General features: G+C 37.0%; 1 pseudogene; it reads left to right on the forward strand.

Annotated features, from left to right (window-relative positions):
* The first annotated feature begins 13673 nt into the window (after positions 1–13673).
* Positions 13674–20980, forward strand: LOC122065792 (annotated as a pseudogene).
* The last annotated feature ends 1028 nt before the right edge of the window (positions 20981–22008 follow it).

Here is a 22008-nt window from a genome sequence, read left to right on the forward strand (position 1 = left end):
GAAGAGCCATCTTACCTTCTTTGCTCAAGAACTCTTTCCAAACCCCAAAATCACTTCTTAGCTCAAGAAATCACCAATGCTTCTCCAATCTTGTAAACACTTCTTCAAATCCTTCAAAATCAACACATAGACCATCTATTAAACCTTAGATTCATCATCTCAAGGGGGATTTACAAGACCTCAAGGAACTCTACCCAAATCAAGGGTTTTACTTGGATTTGGTGAAAGTTTAAGAAACATAGCCTTTGCTCACCTCCAATCGTAGATCTCGTGTTGGGAATCACTCTTCCGGCGTCGGAATGGGAAGATCAAACCTTGGCGCCGCTTAAATCCATTTCTTCTTCCTCTTCCTTCCCCTTTCATCTTCTCCGTTCTCTTTTCTCCCTTCTTTTCTCTCGCTTCTTTACCCTTCTCACCAACTCCCTAATGTAATAAATGAGAAAATGAAAAACACAATAATGCTATTTATACTTTTTAAAACATCTAGTAACCACATGGGTAGGTCACTCAGGTAGGCGGATGCGCCCACCTGTGACCGCCCACTTGAGGGTCGAAAATGGGCCAACAAGTGGGATTTTGATGGAATTCGACTCTCGACATGTATCTCACTCTCGGTACAAGGTGTATTATACATATGCGCTTTAGGATACGACTACATACCAGCATTATCCGTACATGGTCTTATGATACGTGCATGTGCACGGCTTGGGTACACCCGTCTCCTCTGGTACTGACTCGGACTTGTCTGGCCAACCTGTGTTCAAAGTCACCCTTGCTATCATGGTCCATAAGGAACCCGCCTTAACCCTCTCTGGTTCGGGTCCTACATGGTTAAACCGGGTCAACCGTGTAATTAGACCAGGTTCAAAAAGTAGGGTATCACAAACTACGCTAGGTAGTTGTTGTTACTAAAAACAAATCTTCAATCACTTAAGGGTGTGGTTCATCGATCCTTGTTGGCATTTGGAATATTTCTTGTATCTCTGGGACAACTACAAATGGGTTGATTTGGCATCTCGGTTCAATTATGATCCATTATTCTTTTTTTAGCCCGAAAAGTATAATCACTTGTATGGGTAACCAAACGGATGTGTACTTTTAAATGAATACGTCCATCTTGCTCAGAATTTGGTCCTCTTCACAACCATGAAAAGAAACATGACCTTTTTAGTGTAAAATTGGAGATATAGCGCCCAATAGTCCTTAAGGCATTGAAAATATCAAACCTACAAAAAGAGAGTAAAACCCAAGGTAGCTCCATTCTAAATATGTAAAATGCATGTTTTACTACCCTAGATTTCACACATAAATTTGCTCATCAGAATTCTCCCACATTTAGACTTTGTCAGTCCTCGAGCAAAACCAAAAGAAAAAGAATAAAAACAAAAAACCTAACTCACTTTCGTAGGATTCACGGTTGTACTTAGCATGTGCAACAAGCCTCTTAACCCCTAGGTCACCCCTAGTGGACGAGTTGTGTCTCTTAGGTATTTGTAGTGAATATACACCCAAAATTAAAAAAAAAAAAATCCCAACCTTGGCTAAAGGTGAGGGCCTTACCGATCCGAAGCAAAGATAATTTCTCTTACTCTTGATCTAGGGACCCCTACATTTGAATTTTTACTACCCCATATCAATTTCAAGCACAAACTTATTTCTTTAATTTGGAACTCACATTGTCTTTTCCAAAACATCCTTATCTTAAGGCAAGACCACTTGTGAAGTAATAAGGAACCAAGGACTAAGGCGTTGGAGTGTTTTTGACCAAACATGTTACCAAGGTATTGATGACATTTACACATACTTTCCTACTGTGTGGTTTTCTTTCTCTCTTTTTTTTCATTCATAATAACTCTATCCTACTCCACTACTGTTGACCTGAATGACATGGTGGAGTAAACACCAGACACCTAAGTTACTATGTAGTTTCATTTTTTGCATTTGCCCACATAGATAGTGATGCTAGAGTTCTTTTAGAAATTTTTTCCCTAAGAGTTTCGATCAAGACACCACGCTTCCTGAGGCGCAATGCCCTGTCTAGTTCTAAGGAAATCAACTCTTACTTTTCATTTATATCATTTTCCACACTTCATTCAAAATTGTGTATCTGTTAACTCAAGCTAAATTAAAAAGAATGTCTCAACTCTAAATCAAAAGTATAAGGAACCCACAGACTTACATATGGTCCAACACCATAAAACAAGGGTTTCTTATTTTTCAAACGAGAGTCCCATCTCAATACACAGGCTTTTTTCTTTTTTTCTCAATAGGGTTCTTATGTGTTCAAGATGGGTACCTTAATAAAAAATTCTTACATTCATATATCAAGCAACCGAATGATATGATCATTAACCAAAAGCCAAAGTAGGAATTCATCCTTAGCCATCTCAAAAACAAAATAAAAAAAAAAGCAAAGGAAAAAAAAATATATATATATATATATATAAATATAAAAACAAAAACAAAAAAGAAACTGATTTCCCTCCCCCACACTTAAGTCATGCAATGTTCTCAATGTATGGAAAGAATTAAAAGCAAAGACAATGCAAGGGGGTCATACCTGGGTAAAAGTCAATCATCTGTGTATAAAGGTTCATGGAGATCCATGACCTCTTCACTACCAGTAGTAGGAAACTTGAGGAACGGCTTCAAACACTAACCATTAACCTTTGAAATTAACCCTATTCCTAGATTCAGAATCTCCACAGCCCCATGGGGATAAACCTTATGGATAATAACGGGCCACCCCATCAGGATCTAAGCTTACCAGGGAAAAGATGCAATCGAGAGTAGTACAATAAGACCTTATCACTGATTGTAAAAGATTTGCACATAATGTACTTGTCATGGAAGGCTTTGGTCTTTTCCTTGTAAATCCTAAAACTTTTATAGGCATCATTCCTAAGTTTCTCCAACTCAGATAGTTGGAGCCTACGATGAAAACCAGCATCAGAAAAATCAAAGTTGAGCTTCTTGATGGCCCAAAAGGCCTTATGCTCCAACTTAACTAGTAAGTGACAGGTTTTTCCATACACCAAACGGTAGGGAGATTGACCAAGGTCAATTCTGAATGCAGTTCGATGGGCCCACAAGGCATCAATGAGCCTAAGAGATCAATCCTTACAGTTGGGATTAACAATTATCTCTAAGATTTTTTGATCTGCCTATTAGACACCTCCACTTGGCCATTAGTTTGGGGGTGATAAGGGGTAGATAACTTATTGGTGACCTCATACTTTTTCATCAAGGCCTTAAAGGCCGATTATAAAAATGAGTACCCCTATCACTAATTATAGCATATGGTGTACCAAAGCGAAAAAAAAATATTTTCTTTGAGAAACTTGACCACCACTTTGTGGTTAATAGATTTATAAGGTATGGCCTCTATCCATTTAGAAACATAATCAACGGCTAAAAAATATGTATAAATTTCCAAAAGAATTAGGGAATAGTCCCATGAAATCGATGCCCCATACATCAAAGAACTCAACTACCAAAATAGGGTTGAGAGGCATCATGTTCCTCTTATTGATACGACCAAAAGACTGGCAAGCGAGACAAGCCTTGCAAAAATCAAAAGTATCTCTAAAAAGAGTGGGCCAATAAAATCCGTATTAGAGAACCTTTGCTGCAGTCTTCTTAGGTCCATCCACCACATGCATGATCATGGTAAAAAGAGAGAATGGAATCATATTCATGATTAGGAACATATCGTCGAATAATCTGATCCGGACATATCTTAAACAAATAAGGATCATCCTAGAAAAAAACACTTAACTTGGGAATGAAACCTATTCTTATCTTGGGTGGACCAGTGATTCAGAGTCACACCTGAAACTAAGAAGTTGACAATGTCAGCAAACCATGGTTCACTGGACACTATAAATAACTGTTCATTTAAAAATTTCTCGTTGACTGGAGAATCGACAGTCAAGGAATTGGGAAGCTGGGATAAATGGTCTGCAACTAGGTTTTCAACTCCTTTCTTATCCCTAATTTCTAAATCAAACTCTTGCAAAAGTAAAACCCATCTAATGAGATGGGCTTTGGCATCCTTCTTCTGAACTAGGTATCTAAGAACGGAATGATTAGTATACACCACCACATGTGAACCAACTAAATAAGATCGAAACTTTTCTAATGCAAACACAATAGGTAAAAATTATTTTTAATGGTTGTATAATTGAGTTATGCATCATTTAGGGTCCTACTAGCATAGAAAATGACAGTGGGTAACTTATTAATCCTTTGACCCAAAACCGCTCCTATGGAAAAATCTGAAGCATCACACATCAGTTCAAAAGGTTCAGTTCAAACAGGTGGTTGAACAATGGGTACGTTGGTTAACTCCTTCTTAAGTTGCTTGAAGGATTCTAGGCACTCTTTAGAAAACTCAAAAGTTTGATCTTTGGCAAGTAGTGAAGTGAGAAGTCAGGCTAACTGACTAAAGTTCTTAATAAACCTTCTAGAAGCCCGCATGCTCTAGGAAAGATCGGACGTCCATAACAGATTGAGAAAGTGATAAATTATCAATTAAATCTACTTTGGCTCTATCTACCTTAATTCCCTCTTTGGATATTACATGGCCTAAAACAATACCAGATTTAACCATAAAATGTCATTTCTCCCAATTCAAAGCCAAATTCTTAGATATGCACCTTTTCAAAACTAGAGAAAGATGGTGAAGACACTAAGAATAAGAATCCCCACGAATTTAAAAATCATCCACAAATACTTCTAAGAATTTTTCGACCATATCAGAAAAGATGCTCATCATGCATCATTGGAACGTAGCAGGGGCATTGCAAAGCCCAAAGGGCATACACCTGTAAGCAAATATTCTATATGGGCATGTAAAAGTGGTCTTAGGTTGGTCCTCTAAAGCAATTAGGATATGGTTATAGTCAGAATATCCATCAAGAAAATAATAATATTCATGTTCCACTAACCTCTCTAACATCTGGTCAATAAATAGCAATGGGAAGTGGTCCATCCTGGTTACCACATTAAGTTTCCTATAGTCTATGCACACTCTCCACCCTGATTGGACACGGGTTGGAATCAGTTCATTATTGGCATTGGGAACTATAGTAACACCAGACTTCTTGGGCACTATATGAATTGGGCTTACCCATTGGCTATTAGAAGTAGGATAAATTATTCCATGATCTAAGGACTTTAGGATCTCCTTCTTAATGGCTTCCATCATCATTGGGTTAGCTCTTCTTTGGGGTTCCGTGGATGGTTTGGAATCCTCCATAAGATGTATATGATGTTGCACAGTAGAAGGGTTTATACCCTTGATATCAGCCATGGTCCAACCTAAGGCTTCCTTATTGTCTTTTAACATCTTAAGTAATTCCTCTTCTTGGCTAGAAGTCCAATCTAAAGAAATTATTACAGGAAGAGTCTGGTCACGCCCTAGGAAAGCAAAAGTCAAATTAGAAGGCAACTCCTTCAGATCTAGCTTAGGGGGCTCAACTATGGAAGGTTTGGGAATAGAATTGGAAAGGAGTCCTAAGGGCTCCAAAGGTGTGAGAAGACTTAAGACTTCAGAAAAGAAATTTTCACTGTCATTGTCTAACTTATCCATACACTCTTGGAATTCTGAATTAAAACCAATATCAAAATTGGTAATTAAATATTTAGAAAAATCCAGAAAATCCTCAAGCATATTGATCTCTTCTTCCATATGTGGTTGCTTGCCTATCCTAAAAATGTTAAACTCAATAGTTTGGTTGCCAAAAGATAACCTTAGGAAATCATTCTGACAATTGATTAATGCATTACTGGTAGCCAAGAATGGTCTTCCTAGAATTATTGGGATCTCATCCTTGGTTGAGAAGGGCTTGATATCTAACACAATGAAATCAACAGGAAAAATAAATTTCCCCACCTTTAGTAAGACATCCTCAACCATCCCTTTAGGAATCTTAACAGACCTATCTGGCAACTGAAGATTAGTTCCAGTAGCTTTCAATTCTCCCCATCCTAGTTGCTTGTACACATGGTAAGACAAAAGATTCACACTTGCACTAAGGTCAAGTAAGGAATGTTCAATGTAGGTGTTGCCTATGACACAAGCTATGGTATGGCTCCCTGGATCCTTATACTTGACTGTTATAGGCTAAGTAATTATGGAACTAATGTTATCTACCAAGAATGCCTCTTTGGGCACACTAGTGATACGTTTGTGAGTACACAAATATTTCACTACCTTTGCATAGGCAGGGAACTGGGGTATGGCATCCAAAAGAGGGATGTTCACTTCTACCTTTTTGAAGACTTTTAAAATTTTATCCATGGAAGCAGTCTTCTTTTTGCTTACCAAGCGATTAGGAAATGGGACAGGGGGAACATAAGGATTGTTAGGGATTTGCTACTTTTTAGAAGAATCATGTTTGATTTCCTCAACCAAATCATCTTTAGTTTCAGAAGAATCTTTAGGTTCATCAGACGAACCTGAAACAAGAGGCACACTTGTGTCCTCAACAGAAGGAGAGTTAATAGGAGCAATAAATGGGGAAGATTTAGGAACACTCTATTGGTACTCTCTACCACTCTTAAGGGCATAAACAACATTACATTGGTTAGAGGGCCCTTATTGGGTTTAACCTTATACTACATTCAATGACGCATTAGGAGGTGCTTGTGAACTAACAGGCTGAAGATGCTTAGGGTAAGGCTCTGGTTGACTGGGCAAAGTTTCTTTCTCCCTCTAACGCATAATTGAGATAACTTGGGTGAGTTCTCTTGTAAGGTTTTGATGGCTTGTCATGAGGAGGGTCATATTTTTTTCCAAGTCACTTATTCTACTTACCTCTTCAGTGTTGGTAAACTTAGGGGGTCGCTGATAAGATGATAGGAGAGGAGCCCAAGGAAAACAAGCCTAAGGTTCTACATTTGGCCTAGGAAAAGTATTTTGGGAAAAAGAATGTTGTGCAAAGGGAGGCCATTGGGGTCTAGGTTGACCTTAATTATAGAAATTGGAAGGCCCTACTTGGTTGCTTTGGTTCCAGGAGAAATTTGGGTGATTTCTCCATCCTGGATTGTAAGTGTTACTATATGGATTATTCTGGTATAAGGCATTCACACTTTCATTGGAAGTACCCCCAGAGGTGTTGAGGTATTCTTCTATGACATGTATAGGGGACTAGGACCAAGCACAAATCTTAGCCAAATTGACTGATGATGGCTCTCTAGGAACAATAGCCTCAATCCTCTTGATTAGGCTATCCAAATGGGCTTCCTTGGCTACGATCCCATCTATAAAATAATCTTTCCCTCCTATAGTTCTTTCACTCTTTTTGGTTGATTCCCACTCATGGGTTTTGTCAGCTAAGTCAAATAAGAATTCCTATGCCTTTCCTTTATCTAAAAATGATGTGAATCCCTTAGGGCACATAGACTCTATCATTTGTTTAGTTGGATAATCAATACCCTCATAAATTATTTAACATAAATGCCATAAGTCTAGGCCATGGTAAGGGCATTCTTGGAGTAGATCCTTGAATCTTTTCATAAGTTTGGAAAAGGACTCACTTAGGCTTGCCTAAACTAAAGGATGTCACTTATAAGCTTATTGGAAAAAAATTCTTAAGGAAGACAACTATGAACTGTTCCCATGAGGTTATGGAATTTATGGGTAACCCATACAATCACTTCTTAGCTTGGTCTTTCAATGCAAAAGTGATGAACCTAAGCTTAACAACAGCATCAGTAAGTTGTTGGATCTTAATTAGAACACATATCTCTTCAAATTCCCTTAAAAATAGGTATGCATCCTTAGAGGTCAGCCCACGAAAATAGGGCAATATAGTGATGTATTGAGATTTGAGCTCAAAATTATTACCCTGGGCTTGTGGTAGAACTATGCAGGAAGGTTGGGCTATTCTAACAGGATAGAAACTATCTTTCAGAGATTTAGGTAGAGGGTTTTGTTGTTGGTAGAGAGCAAATGTATAGGGTCACTATTTGTTGGATCTCTTCTTTCTAACCGATTCTTAGTATTATGTACCCACCTAACACTCGTGCAACAAAAAACTACCAAAACTAGAGTAAGCCAAACACAAAAGAATAGAAAGAAAAACTTTTTTTTTTGGCTTTTTTTCTTTTTTTGGAGCTTACCGGCAGGGATCCAGGGTTGCTCAGGTCAATTCTTGAGGTGCTACTACAGGGTGAAACCTGTCTTTATCATACTGTGAGGCTTGGCAACCTCCACCGATAAAACTATTGTTGCAAGTTGTTCTTCTTAGAAATTCAATAAAAGAAAAACACAAACAAAGTAAAACAAACATAGCACTCCGATTTACCAAAAGAAAGCGAAAAATAACATGGAACTATCTCCCTGGCAATAGCGTCAAAAACTTGTTTAAAATTTAAAATATAACCGCAAGTGTACGGATCAGTGTAGCTACGGGTCGAACACAGGGTGAGCAGCCACTTTATTTTTTGGCTTCTTTTAATAATACGAAAGTGAACCGATTAATGGTTGTGATATACTTCCAACTACTGTCCTAAACATATATATCTAAAATAACGTCCTAACCATTCGTCATCTAAGAATTTAAATATTTAAGCCACGTAATTAAAATTAAATAAATAAATAACTGAAAATAAACAACCCACGCAATTAAAAGTAATGAAGGAAAAAAATGCTAAAATAAAAATAAAATAAAAGAAATAAGATAAAGATAGAGAGAGGCTCATAAGTAGGTTTCTCTACTTAGCCCGAGGGATGCATCATAATATGAGCTTCCCTACTTGACCAGAGAGTCACTCTTACAAGGGTCACTCTACTTGGCTTTAGAGAAGGGAGGCAATTAAAATAACAATAATAAAATGATGGTTCTATGGCTAGGAGGGGCAAAGCCAACACATACACTAGCCATGAACCTTAGGGGAAAGGGAAAGCAATAATGTAACAACTGAAATTAAAATCCTAAATTAAGAAAGAAAGGGTAGTGAAAAAATGGAATGAGAGGGGGGAGAGAAGATTATTGAAGGAGCCTACTTACTTGAAGTTCAACCCTTGAACTAAAAACCTGATCGATTTGAGATACTACCAGTACTAAAAACTAGATCTGGAATAAACCAAATCTGAAATTTCTAGTACTAGAGAAAACAAATCTAAAGAAAAAAATTGAACTTGAAAGACATGCTCCATAGCTTGTTCTTGTCACCTAAAACTAAGCCTAGAACTAGAACTTGAAAATTACAACTTCAATTGCTTAAACAATAAAAATAAGTGACTGAATCAAAAATAAAATTCCTTGCATTAATTGAACAAAAATAACTTACAAAAGTGTTTAAAGTAAAAACCTAAAACTAGAGCTAGAGAAAGAGAGAAAGAGAGAAAGAGCAACTAAAAAAAAAAACCTAAGAAGAGGGAAGTAGAGAGGAAGAGAGGAACAACCCTTTAGGGTTTTGTGACTCCATTTTATAGGGAATAGGAAGGGAGTAGAGGAGGATGTCCAAGTTAGAAGTAGGGAATCTCCAACGATTTTTCTTCCTTTTTTCCTTTTTTTTTTTTTTCTTTCCTATTTTTTCTCCCTTTTTTCTTTTTTTATCTTTTATTTCCTTATTTCTCTCTCTTCTTGCGTAAGAAACCTCTTGGCCACCCCCTTTGCTTTAAGTGATGAGTAGGAGAGAGAAAATATTTCAAAAAAAACTCCAAAAAATGGTAGCCAAGAGGTTCAAACTTGAGACCTCCTAATAAGGAAGGGATTTTGCACACCACAACTCACCAACTATGCTAGGTAGTTGTTGTTACCAAAAACGAATCTTCAATCACTTAAGGGTGTGTAGGTACTATGGACCTCCGCCCCCGCCGCGGGATCGCGACATGGCTCGTAGCGCATGTACACACTCTAGGGTTCACCCTAATGAGATGAGATAGTATCCCCTCGTCATCAAATGCCAAGGGGGGATACACGTTATGGAAAAAAAGGAGTCACCACCTAGAAAGGGTCTAGGACCCATAAATGTCTCCCCCAATCAAGGGAGAGAGACTAATGACTCTGATGGATACGGCTGGTTTGCACCAAGATTCTGGACAAGTGTCAAGTGACAGACTGGGAAGGGGTTAGGCACCCAGTCTGCCTGGCCCTAAGGGCGGTCTCTTTTTGTTTGACCAAAGTTTGTTTGTACTCTACTAACTAGTCCTAAGTCTAGGTCACTGAAAACCCTAAACTAGGTATCTAAGCATGACATGTGAAAACCCTAAACCAAGTGTCTAAATTATGCTAGCTAGGTTATGATGCAAATGATGAAATGGTTACGCTAATTAAAAATAAAAACCCTAAATGATTTAATCAATGAATTATGAGTCTTAGATTAAACTAGTTAAATGGGCCTAAACCTAGGATTAGTTTAGCAACTTATGAAACCCTAAATTAAACTAATTCGATTAATGGAGCCTAACCTAGATGGATGATTAATGAACTTATGAAATCCTAAATTAAACTAATGTGTTTAATTGAGCCTAACCTAGATTGATGGTTAATAAAATTATAAAATCCTAAATTGAACTAATTGGTATGATTAAAGATTTAACACATTATGAGGTCCTATAATAGATTATTTGCAAGCGGTACCTAAATGGTTGGTAAAGTAAAGTATGGTATGGAATCCTATTTATGCTAGTTTGGAAATGACTTTTAACTAGATTAAAACTATGTTTATTAACTATATTAGATGATCAAAAGAGGGATGTAATTAAAGCTAGTTAGTTTAATTTACACTTATCTAGGGTTTAAGATTGAATCTAAAAGATTGGTTGAATGCAATATGAGTCCTACTTTGATCTTATTGTTTAATGGATTTTAGAACAACTAAGTGAAAGATGCCTAAAACTATCCTAGATTAGGTAAAAAAAATGGATATGCTAAATCTAAGTATATACTACATTATATGAAATAAATCTAAATTGCTCTAAGGTTATGATTTACCTAATTAAACTGGTAAATAAATAAAAGAAAAGAATTGGTTAACCTAAATTGTTTAGATTAGCTACAATAAATTAAAGCAAAATTATTAAACCAGATATGATAGGAAGCCAATTAGAGTATGATATGGATTAAAAATATTCCAACAAATGGTAAGAAATATGATTAGACCATGTTGAAAGTAAAATAAAATACCTAAGCTAGATTTACTTTAAGGTTTGTTTTTTGAAGTTGAATTTAGATTAAAATGAAGAAAAGGAATAAAAAAGAGGGAAAAAGGGGGGGTTCGGTTGGTGTTGGTTCAGCAGTGAAGAAGAAGAAGAAGGATATGACTCAGTGGGTTTAAGGCCTTGGTGGAGATGAAGGAGGGGGGAACTAGGAGAAGGAGAAAGGGTGTTTTCGGATAGTGGTTGCAGCAACAGGGAAGAAGAAAAGAAAAAGAAGAAGAAGAAAGGTGCAGCTATAGATTCGGTTTCAGCCGCAGGGAAGGAGAAGAGAAAGAAGAAGAAGAAAAAGAAGAGAAAGGTGCGGCTGCAGTTCAGTTGCAACAACAGGGAAGAAGAAGAGAAGAAGAAGAAGAAGAAGAAAAAGAGAAAGGTGCGGCTGTAGTTCGGTTGCAGCACCAGGGAAGAAGAAGAGAAGAAGAAGAAGAGAAAGGTGCGGCTGCAGTTCGGTTGCAGCAGCAGGGAAGAAGAAGAGAAGAAGAGGAAGGAAGGAGGAGGAAGGTGTGGCTGCAGGTCCGGTTGCAGCAGGGAAGAAAAAGAGAAGAAGAGAAGAAGAAGAAGAGAAATTAGGTTACATATAAGATTATGATCTAAGGTTCCAGATTAAAAGAACAAAAAGCAATTTAAAAAAAACTAAACAAAATCAAAGGTAAACATGCTTAAAAAATAATTAAACCTAACTAATCTAAAAGAATCTTAAACCTAAATACCCTTAATTGGACCGGAATAAATCAATTTACATCTAATAAAACGTATTGAACCAAATTGATACTAATTAAGCATAATTAATCTAAATTAATCAATTAGGAATTAATTTATTACATTAGATAAGCTAGTTCTAAACTGCAATTAGGAGAAGAAAAATACCTTAAGCCGGCTTTAATCAAGGAACAAGGGGAGATAACCCTTGTGCTATGAGCCCCCAAATCGAACCGAACCGGATAAGATCTCCCGGCTCAATGAAGGATTAATGTATTAAACTTTTAAACTTGGAAAATGTTTGATTTTAGAGGGAAGAAGTTAGCCAAAAACCTTAATGGGGCCATCCTCTCTCCCAAATTCTCAATTTTTCCCCTCCTTTTAGAAGAGGGGAAGGGACATTTTTATAGCCATGGGACTTTGGGCAATTTTCTCAAATTTCCAATGTGGGACTAAAACTAGAGAGGATTGTCCAAAAGGCCTTGCCTTTGGACAAAGTGGAGCACGGCCTGCTGAAGGCCGAGGTGGAGCACGGCCTTTTGGAGGCCGAGGTGGAGCATGGCCTGGTGTAGGGCGAGGTGGAGCACGGCCTGATGGAGGCCGAGGTGCAGCACGGCCTGATGGAGGCCGAGATGGAGCACGGCCTGATGGAGGCCGAGGTGCAGCACGGCCTGATGGAGGCCGAGGTTTAGCACGGCCTGATGTAGGCCGAGGTGGAGCACGACCTTATGGAGGCCGAGGTGGAGCATGGCTTGATGTAGGCCGAGGTGGAGCACGGCCTGATGTAGGCCGAGGTGCAGCAAGGCCTGATATAGGCCGAGGTGGAGCATGGCCTGATATAGGCTGAGGTGCAGCACGGCCTGATATAGGCCGAGGTTCAGCACGGCCTGATGTAGGCCGAGGTTCAGCACGGCCTGATGTAGGCCGAGGTGGAGCACAGCCTTATAGAGGTCGAGGTGGAGCATGGCCTGATGTAGGCCGAGGTGGAGGACGACCTGATGTAGGCTGAGGTGCAGCAAGGCCTGATATAGGCCGAGGTGGAGCACGGCCTGATATAGGCTGAGGTGCAGCACGGCCTGATATAGGTCGAGGTGGAGCACGGCCTGTTGGAGGCCGAGGTGCAGCACGGCCTAATATAGGCCGAGGTGGAGGACGGCCTGATGGAGGCCGAGGTGGAGCACGGCCTGATATAGGCCGAGGAGGAGAATGGCCTGTTGGAGGTCGAGGTGCAGCACAGCCTGATGTAGGCCCAGGTGGAGCACGGCTTGATGGAGGCCGAGGTGCAGCACGGCCTGATATAGGCCGAGGTGGAGCAAACAACAATAATCCACAACATCAAATTCTAATTTAAAAAAAAAAACATTTTCTCTTGAAAGTTTATAGAAAAATATGGTCATTTTCTACTCTAAGTTTGAAAATTCTCCAAGTCTAAAATATCCAACATGTAATCCTTCATATTGTCATCATTGCCGGGGGGTGACAAAATTCGGTGTCTACAGATTGCCCCTCTTTGACCGAGACCTGTGTAACGGTCGAAAGGCAAAGAAAAGAACACACCATTTTGTCACCAAGAGCAATGTACTGCTGACATCTGGCTCAAGGATGGCGGAGGTGCAAATGCAAATGCAAAACGAGAGATAAGACCAAAGATAGGAAATGTCGATCGATAACACATGCAAAATCAAGTAGTGTGTGGGTGCTACCGTGATATAAAACCTATCGTAGCCGATCAATATGCAGGTAAAACCTAGACTATGGATGCACATGCAATATGCCATTCTTAGTGTAAAGACCCAAGTAGACAATGAATGCAGGTATGAAAGAGTACAAATGCAATTGGCTGTCAGGTATAAATAACCAAACAGACCATGAATGTAAAAATGAGACAATGGTGTAAATGCAATTAGCCAACATTGGTATAAAGAACCAAGTAGACTTGAATGCAAGTATGGAAAAGAGTGTAAATACAATCGACCGTTAGGTGTAAATAACTAAACGGATTGCGAATGTAAGTATGGAAAAATGGTGTAAACGTAATTAGCCAATATTGGTATAAAGAACCAAGTAGACTATGAATGCAAGTATGATAAAAGAAGTGTAGATGCAATCAGCTATCATTGGTATAAAGAACCAAGCAGACCATAAGTGCAAATATGAGACAATGGTGTAAATGAATGGTCAAACACAAGAGAAACTAGGTTTGACCTCGGTGTAAATAACCACCAGACGCAACTTTCAGTCTCAACAGCCGGACTTAAGATAGAAATGGCATTGGTATAAATAACTGCCAGACCCGATCTTCAGTTCGAAAATAACTAGAATTAAATGGAGATGACATTGGTGTAAATAACCGTCAGATCCAATCTTCGGCTTAAATAACCAGACTATGAGGTGAGACTGACATCAGTGTAAATAACTGTCAGACCCAATCTTCGGTGTAAACAACCGGACTTGAAATGGAGCTGACATTGGTGTAAATAACCGTCAGGTCCAATCGTCGATGTAAATAACCAGACTTGAAATGGAATTGGCAATGGTGTAAAGAACCATCTGAACCAATCTTTGGTTTAAACAACCGGACTCGAACTGAAGCTGACATTTGGTGTAAATAACCGGACTTGAAATGGAGCTGACATTGGTGTAAATAACCGCCAGGCCCAATCTACAACATAAATAACTAAACTTGAAATGGAATTGGCAATGGTGTAAAGAACCATCCGAACCAATCTTCGGTGTAAATAACCAGAATTGAAATGGAGCTGACATTGGTGTAAATAACCAGAATTGAAATGGAGCTGATTTTGATTTTAAACCTTGTATTACTCCTATGAAGTACGGGGAAATGAAGAAATAGAATACATAGGTCACTGATTTTACAGAACCCACTGCTCAATTAACACGTGCTTGGGCTGCAGTTTATCAGGCAGTTGGTGGAACACTTCCATTACAACCCTCTGTGAAACAAAACCAGAAGCGGGTTCTGCGAGAAAATTCAAAAAGAGCAGGCTTGGATGAGAGTTGCTCCTCAGCTCCAGTTGATTCATATCTTCAACATAAAAGGAGGGCAGTTCTAAAGGATGCAACCAATATGCACTGTGAAAATTTACATACCAATTGCATTAATGCTTCAAAGCTTCAGGTCAGGACACCTCCTTTTAGTTAGTACAATGTGTATTGATATTTGTTAGGTTCCTTGGAAATTTGATGAGTTTAATTGTTGAGACATATCCTGTCTGTGCATGAACTCACGAAGAAGTGAAATAATTGTTAATTTATGAACAATAATCAGAAAATGGATTTAAAGTGCCTTTATAGCTATGACTACATTTGCTAATAATCTTAAAATTTCCTTTCACCTAAATTAGTTGCATTCATCCTAAAACTCTTTATTTTTCCATTTTAAAATCTGAATTGCTCTACTAATTTTGCTGTTCTTCAGACCAAAAACTCCAAAAAAGCTAAAAGAGGTAATGTGAAGGAGTCCAAGGTGGCCCTTACCAAGCCTGTAGGAATTCCAGGGGTTCAAGAGGATGTAAATGCAATGAATGCTGAAAAAACAGAGAACTTTGAGAAGCTTGAACCACAAGTTACATGCTTAACAGAAGGAAAAGAGCATTTTCCAATCCAAATTAGTACGAGAAATATAAAGATACAATCAGTTGGTTGTGACAAGATACACATTTATAGAAAGCCTCCTCAACCCTTAAGCCCTTTAAAGAAAGGATAGCATGCTTTTTATCTACATTTATAGTGAGACAACCTATTCTATGAAACTATAATATGTTGAACTGCCTAACACAATCTATGTACCATTGTGTAGTCCTATGTATATTACAAAAGGATAATGCGGAATGCCAAACTCTCATTAGTGGGACAAGTACTCCTAGAGTGACAAAATTAATTTTGAATAAAAGCAAAGAAAAATGCATGAGCAATTGAAGCAGAAAAATTCATTTTCAAAAGTAATATAACAAGATGTGCTAGGGTATATATGTCATGTTTCTTAGCTATCGACAATTGAGATGAACTTTTATTTTATTTTATAATTTCAACTTTTACCACTACTTTTAGGTAATATTAAAGTTAAACTGTAGGTATTGGTTAGAAAACATGTGTGACATCCAAACTTCTAGAAGACTTGAAGAAATTCAGGAAAACGTGAAGAACAATACTTGTTGGATGAAGAAGATGATGAAAGAATAAATAAGAGAAGAAGAAAGATTGAGATGGTAGAGATGTGGGTGAGAAGGTGGGATGGCTATCTCAGCCTAGGCCTCTCACTCACAACTATCTTAGCTATTGAAGAAGAATTCTTTTTCATAATTTTAGAAGCACAAAGCTGCACTTTCATTAATAAATTTGTCTACAATGTTGTAGCCCCTTACAAGCTTATATAGAAGATCCTAAGTAGACTCAAACTCTAAAAAGGAAAGGCCTAACATAATCTTTAATTAATTGGTAAACCTAAACTGACTAGGAAACTGAAATAACATAGAAAATAGATTCAAAATAAGACTCTAACTAAACTAATGAATTAAATTCAATTTTCCTAATTTCTACTAATATTGTAGGCCCATTAAAGTGACTTATTACAATGAAAACATATGGGATCAAATGCCCAATACATACATAACTCAACCCAAGGCTTATTTCCAATAAAATAAGCCCATTAAGTAGTTTATCTGCATCACTTACTTGCTTTGATACTTGTAATCCTCCTTTTTGCTAGGTTTGGAATATAAGAAGAAGATGCTTGTATTGGTTGTAATTTTTATTCAGCAAAATTGGTATTGACATCACTGTTCTCTGATTTCAATGGTCACGTATTCAAATAAGTATAATAAGTAACAAGGTGAAACCATGGGCCATGGATTTGGCTTCTTTACATTACTGAATGAGTGAACTGACTTGGTATAGGGAAATATGTGAGCACTTCAATAAAAGGTTATTTGTGCATCTCTGGAATTCCTTTTGTTTCTTCAATTAAATTGTTTTGCATTACAAAAAAATTTGATAAGCATGACAAATTTTTCTTTTTTGGGATTGAATGATACAGATAAGTCTAATTTTTGTGAGAATTCGGGAGTGTCAAGTGGTTTAAACATTACATTGATTCTGATGACGAAGATCCACAAATGTGCAGTCCCTATGCAACTGATATCTATAACAATTTACGTGTTGCAGAGGTTTGTGTTGCCCCAATTGTTCTTAATAAATGTGTGAATGTTCCTGATTCCATTTTGCAATTGATCTTTCATTTATTTGATTGTATAGTCAACTTTATTATGCTGCTATACAAATGAAAGATATAAGATACTCTTAAAATTTTTAAATTGGAACCATGCCTTCATTCAACAAGGTTTTGAAAAATTCTTGTATTGTTGAGGTTTCAATAAAGCCTATTTTTGATGGTATGGTATTTGTGTGCAATTTGTACCATTTAGAAATTAGAAGTTACTGTTTTGTTTAGCTGGAGGATGAGGATGTTTCTATTTTTTGCTGAACGGATAGATTATAGATGAGTTTTAACATGGGAATATAGTTTTTTTCAATCTTTTTATTTATTATTATTATTATTTTTAAATACTACTTCATTCATCCATTGATTCTCATTGTGTTAAAATCTCTTTGTTCAGATGGTTCGAAGACCAAACTATTATTTTATAGGCACACTAAAGCAAGATATTACGAAGGGCATGCGAGGGACTCTCATTGATTGGCTTGTGGAGGTGTGTAGTTTTTAAACACATAGATCATATATACTAAGTGTCATATGTGAAAATAGAAAACGAGGGTGTAATGCACTCCGTGGAAAGACAATTCAATGTATATAATAAAGAGATTATGGAAGAAAGATAACATTTTTCCATGCTTCCCTCACAATTTTAAAGTTATGAAGAGTTCTAACTTCCTTCTTTTAATCTTTTGTTATTTAAAAATCAAATTTTCATTTAGGCTGTGTTTGGTAGCCAAGAGAAGAAAAAAGTACAAAAATTATATTATTTTCTTGGTTTAAGAAATTGTCAATATGTTTGGTATGTTCTGAATCAAGAGAAGATTCTTTTTTTGAATTTCAAAATTCACCATGGGAATAGTGAAGTTTTCTTGTGTTGCCAAGAAAAAAGTCTTGCCTAAAACACAACAAAATAGAAAAAAACAACTTTTCTTTTCTTTTACTGGTAGCCAAACATACAATTTTTTTATTTTCTTTCCATTTCATTTCATTCTATTATTTTCTTTCCTCTCTTTTCTAGATTTTTTTTTCTTTTCATTTCATTTCATTTCTTTTCTTCACTTAGATACCAAACACAGCCTTAATTCTTAAGCTATTTTCGAAATCTTTGTACTAGAACTTGAAATGTGGCTGTTGTAGCCATTTCCAAACTTTGGGAAGGGGGATTAATCACATGTACAATAACACACGTCATTATTTTTCTTATTACTTGGCTTAGTTAGAACTCAGAAGGCCATCCTTGCTACATATTATTCCTTTTGTAATATTTGGGGTTGTGATCTCTACCTGTGATGTTGACCATAGAAGGATTAAATTTTTTTAAATATTGAGAAAGCATGTTGTATGTTGTGATCTTTACAACTGCCTCATTGCAGTATGAGCAATTAAAGTTAAAGGTTTAAGTTTTTAATAAAGGGATTTTATGGATGACTAGTGAATGCTGAAAGTGTTTGTTATGAATGGCATGTTTTAGGTTACTGAGGAGTATAAGCTAGTTCTAGATACGCTTTACCTAACAGTGTATTTCGTCGACCGATTTCTTTCTGCAAATTACATGGAAAGAAAAAGACTTCAACTGCTTGGCATTACATGCATGTTAATTGCCTCGTAAGCTTCTTTGGGATGTTAGTAGTTAATGCATTTTCTTCATGTTCGTTCACAATTCTAACTTGCAAAGCTGAAATTTTATCACTACAAGAATAGTTGTTGGAATATAGATCTATGATAATGATCAACATTATCTAATCTACATATAAGTGCGATCTAAATTTTGGTATTTTTTGTTCTTCTGTAAAACTTCTTTATGGAACAATTTTCCATCATCATCTACATCCATCAGTATCTGTTAATCGTGGAATTCTTGTACTTTCTAAATCCATAGTACTACCTAGGCATCCAGGCACCTTGGTGACGTAGGTGCCTTGTTGGTGTTGCTTGCGCATAGGCCCTCTCCAATGCCTTGGGCTACCAAGACCTCATGACAACCATGTCTACATCTACTGAAGTTTCTTTTCATCTTTAATTCCTTCTTTGCAGGAGATTCCTCCGAGTAGCTCAAGCTTCTTACAAGGTATATTAATTGGTTCGATTTAGTTCAGAGAAATAGTAATGGTAAATTTTAAGTTTGTTCCAGAAAAAAAAAATCTGGTTTTGTAAGTTAACAACATTTTGCAGGTTCCCAGCCTTGAATTGGAGTTTCTGGCCAACTATCTAGCAGAACTCACTCTCATTGACTACACATTCCTAAAGTTTCTTCCTTCTCTAGTTGCTACATCTGCAATATTCCTTGCTAGATGGACACCAGATCTTTCATGCCATCCATGGGTCTGGAATCTTTCTTCTGCTTTTCTACACTTGCTTCATTGTACATTTCTGTGCTTGATTTTGTTTGTATTTCTTGCAGAATCCAGCTCTGGAGCATTACACCACCTACAAGGCATCTGATCTTAAACTTATAGTTCTTGCACTATAAGATTTGCAAATGAATACTAACGGTTGTCGTCTGAATGCTATACATTATAAGTATAAGCAACATCAGGTAAGACCTACTTTCTTCTTTCCTTTCATATGTGTAATATGTTATATTGACAGTTTTTCTCCTTACAACCTTGCTATTGTTATGGTGACAGTTCAAGTGCGTAGCAACTTTGAAATCCTCAAAACCACATCAAATGCTCTTCCAAACATGATAGTGATAACTCTTTGCTTGTCATTGCTGTTAACATAAGGTTATCAGCTGGAGGACTTTTAATTGATATCAGTATATCTCCATGGGAGGTTGAAGCTTCGTTTGATATTGTTTCTGTTCTAGAAATAGCGTTTCTTGTCAAAAATGATAATTTCAGTTTCTATGCCAAAATTCCATTTTTAAACGAAAAAATGCTGTTTGGTGAATCTGTTTTAGGGATAGTTTCAGAACAGAGAAACGACAGTTGTGGCCTTTGGTAAGGCTTGTTTCAGATTTTTTTATTTATGAAAATCAATAATTATAAAAATAACACTAATTAAAGTACTATTATAAATTGATAACTTTTTGGGACAACATTAAAATAGTAGATACCAAATTAAAAAAGTGGTTCTAAAATATAAAAAAGTGCAGAATTAACAATGCCATGTTCAAGTTAATTATATGTTACGTAATCATTCTTTTCACTTTTTGTTTAAGTCTAAAGACTTGAATGCATTGAGGACGTCTTTCAATTTATTTTTTTGATCCTCTAGCCCTTTAAGTGTCATTTTCAATTTATTTTTTTGTTTTTTATGACATACCTATTGGTGTAGCTCATGTATTTCTGTACATGATCAGGATATGGGCTTTTAAAATTTATTGATTGTGCTTTAATATTTTGGGCTTGGGTTCTGGTAAACTAATGGAAGGGTCATGTTGAAGTTTGACTGCAAAATAGCAGGAGATGTGAAAAGGAGAGGTTAAAATAATGGGTTTTGACTTAAATTTACAATTTATGGTTGAAAACAAGAAGTGAAGTGAGAAATTAGGTGAACATGTGAAAGGGCTGGAGCTGGATTGGATATAAGGGTAGAGTTCGAAATTTGTCTGAGATAGTTGAGGGCTTTAGAGGTTTTTTACATAGACTGGAATCGAATCTCTATTCTGTGATAATGAGGTCTGAAGAAATAAAATGGCCATTGGTTTAGGGATTGATGATGGTGGGATTTAGATTGAGAAAAAGCTGTCAAATTAGATTATATAGTTGCAGAGATATAGATTAAAGCAATAAGGTATTTATTAATAACTGGCAGAAAATGAAGTAAAAGTAGAAAGATCTGTAGATGTGAAATATACTTGCAACTAATCTTAGCCAAACTTGAAAGTTTCAAAGGAATCAATGACAGAAGCAATCCCATGTAAAAGCAAAATTTTGAGGCAGCAAAGAACTCATTGGCTACATTTCAGCTATAAACTATGGCCTATTCTTAGCACCTTCGTCTTGTCTTTCTTTCAGAACCAAGATAACCCGAATAATCCAGGACTACTGAGCCGAGACTCTGGAAGTCCCATTCCAAATTTCAATCAAATCCTAGCTCAGAAATACTATAATCTTGTCTCCCTGAACCAAAACCTTCTTAACTCCCATAGACAAATAAAGACTCCAATGAGAGGGCTTCGACCCTGAATCAGCACATCTTAGGGCAAGATTTCCCTCTGGTGTGGTGGTCTCTGTTCCATGATCCATCAGCAGTTTAATTTTACTTTTATTAATTGTATAAACTGGTCGGTGCCAGGATTTCTGTAGGTTGCATCAATGACATTAACAATAACATCAACAACATAAATGTGTAACTCAGGGGAGATTTCTGTAGGTTGCATCAATTTATGATTTGGGGTGGTTGCGTGAAACCCTAGATAGCATGAAAGCATGAATCAGGATAAGATCGCCAAGAATATAACCCTGAATCTGAGGTGAAGATCGCCGACAAGTGATGGTAGCTGACTGCGGTAGCCCTTCTCTATGCGAAATAGAGAAGGATTTCTTCAGTGAGAATGAAGATGAAGAACAACGAAGAAGAAGAAGGATCAAAAAATCAGTGGAGAAAGAAAGAAAATGGGTGAAAGAAAATGAAGATGAAGAACGAAGAAGAAGAAGAAAGTGAAGATGTACCTGCTGTGTCGAGGATTCAAGGTCGATCGTGCTTTTTCTTCTCCAGCAATCGTTCTTCTTCTTCTCCGCTCTGTGTGCCTAAAGGCGAAAGGGTGAGAGGTGAAAGAGGGTGAGTGTATTTTATCGGAACGAATTCCAAAAATCGTTCCTTTTTTTTTTTTTTTTTTTTTTTTTTTTTCAATTTTTGTTTCAAAAAATCTGAAACACATCATAAGGTTGCCAAACACTTTATTTCGTAAAACGGCATAAACGTTTTTTTTAAACGATACCAAATGACCCTAAGG

The sequence above is a fragment of the Macadamia integrifolia genome, unplaced genomic scaffold (assembly GCF_013358625.1).
Source record: "Macadamia integrifolia cultivar HAES 741 unplaced genomic scaffold, SCU_Mint_v3 scaffold212, whole genome shotgun sequence".
NCBI classification, from domain to species: domain Eukaryota; kingdom Viridiplantae; phylum Streptophyta; class Magnoliopsida; order Proteales; family Proteaceae; genus Macadamia; species Macadamia integrifolia.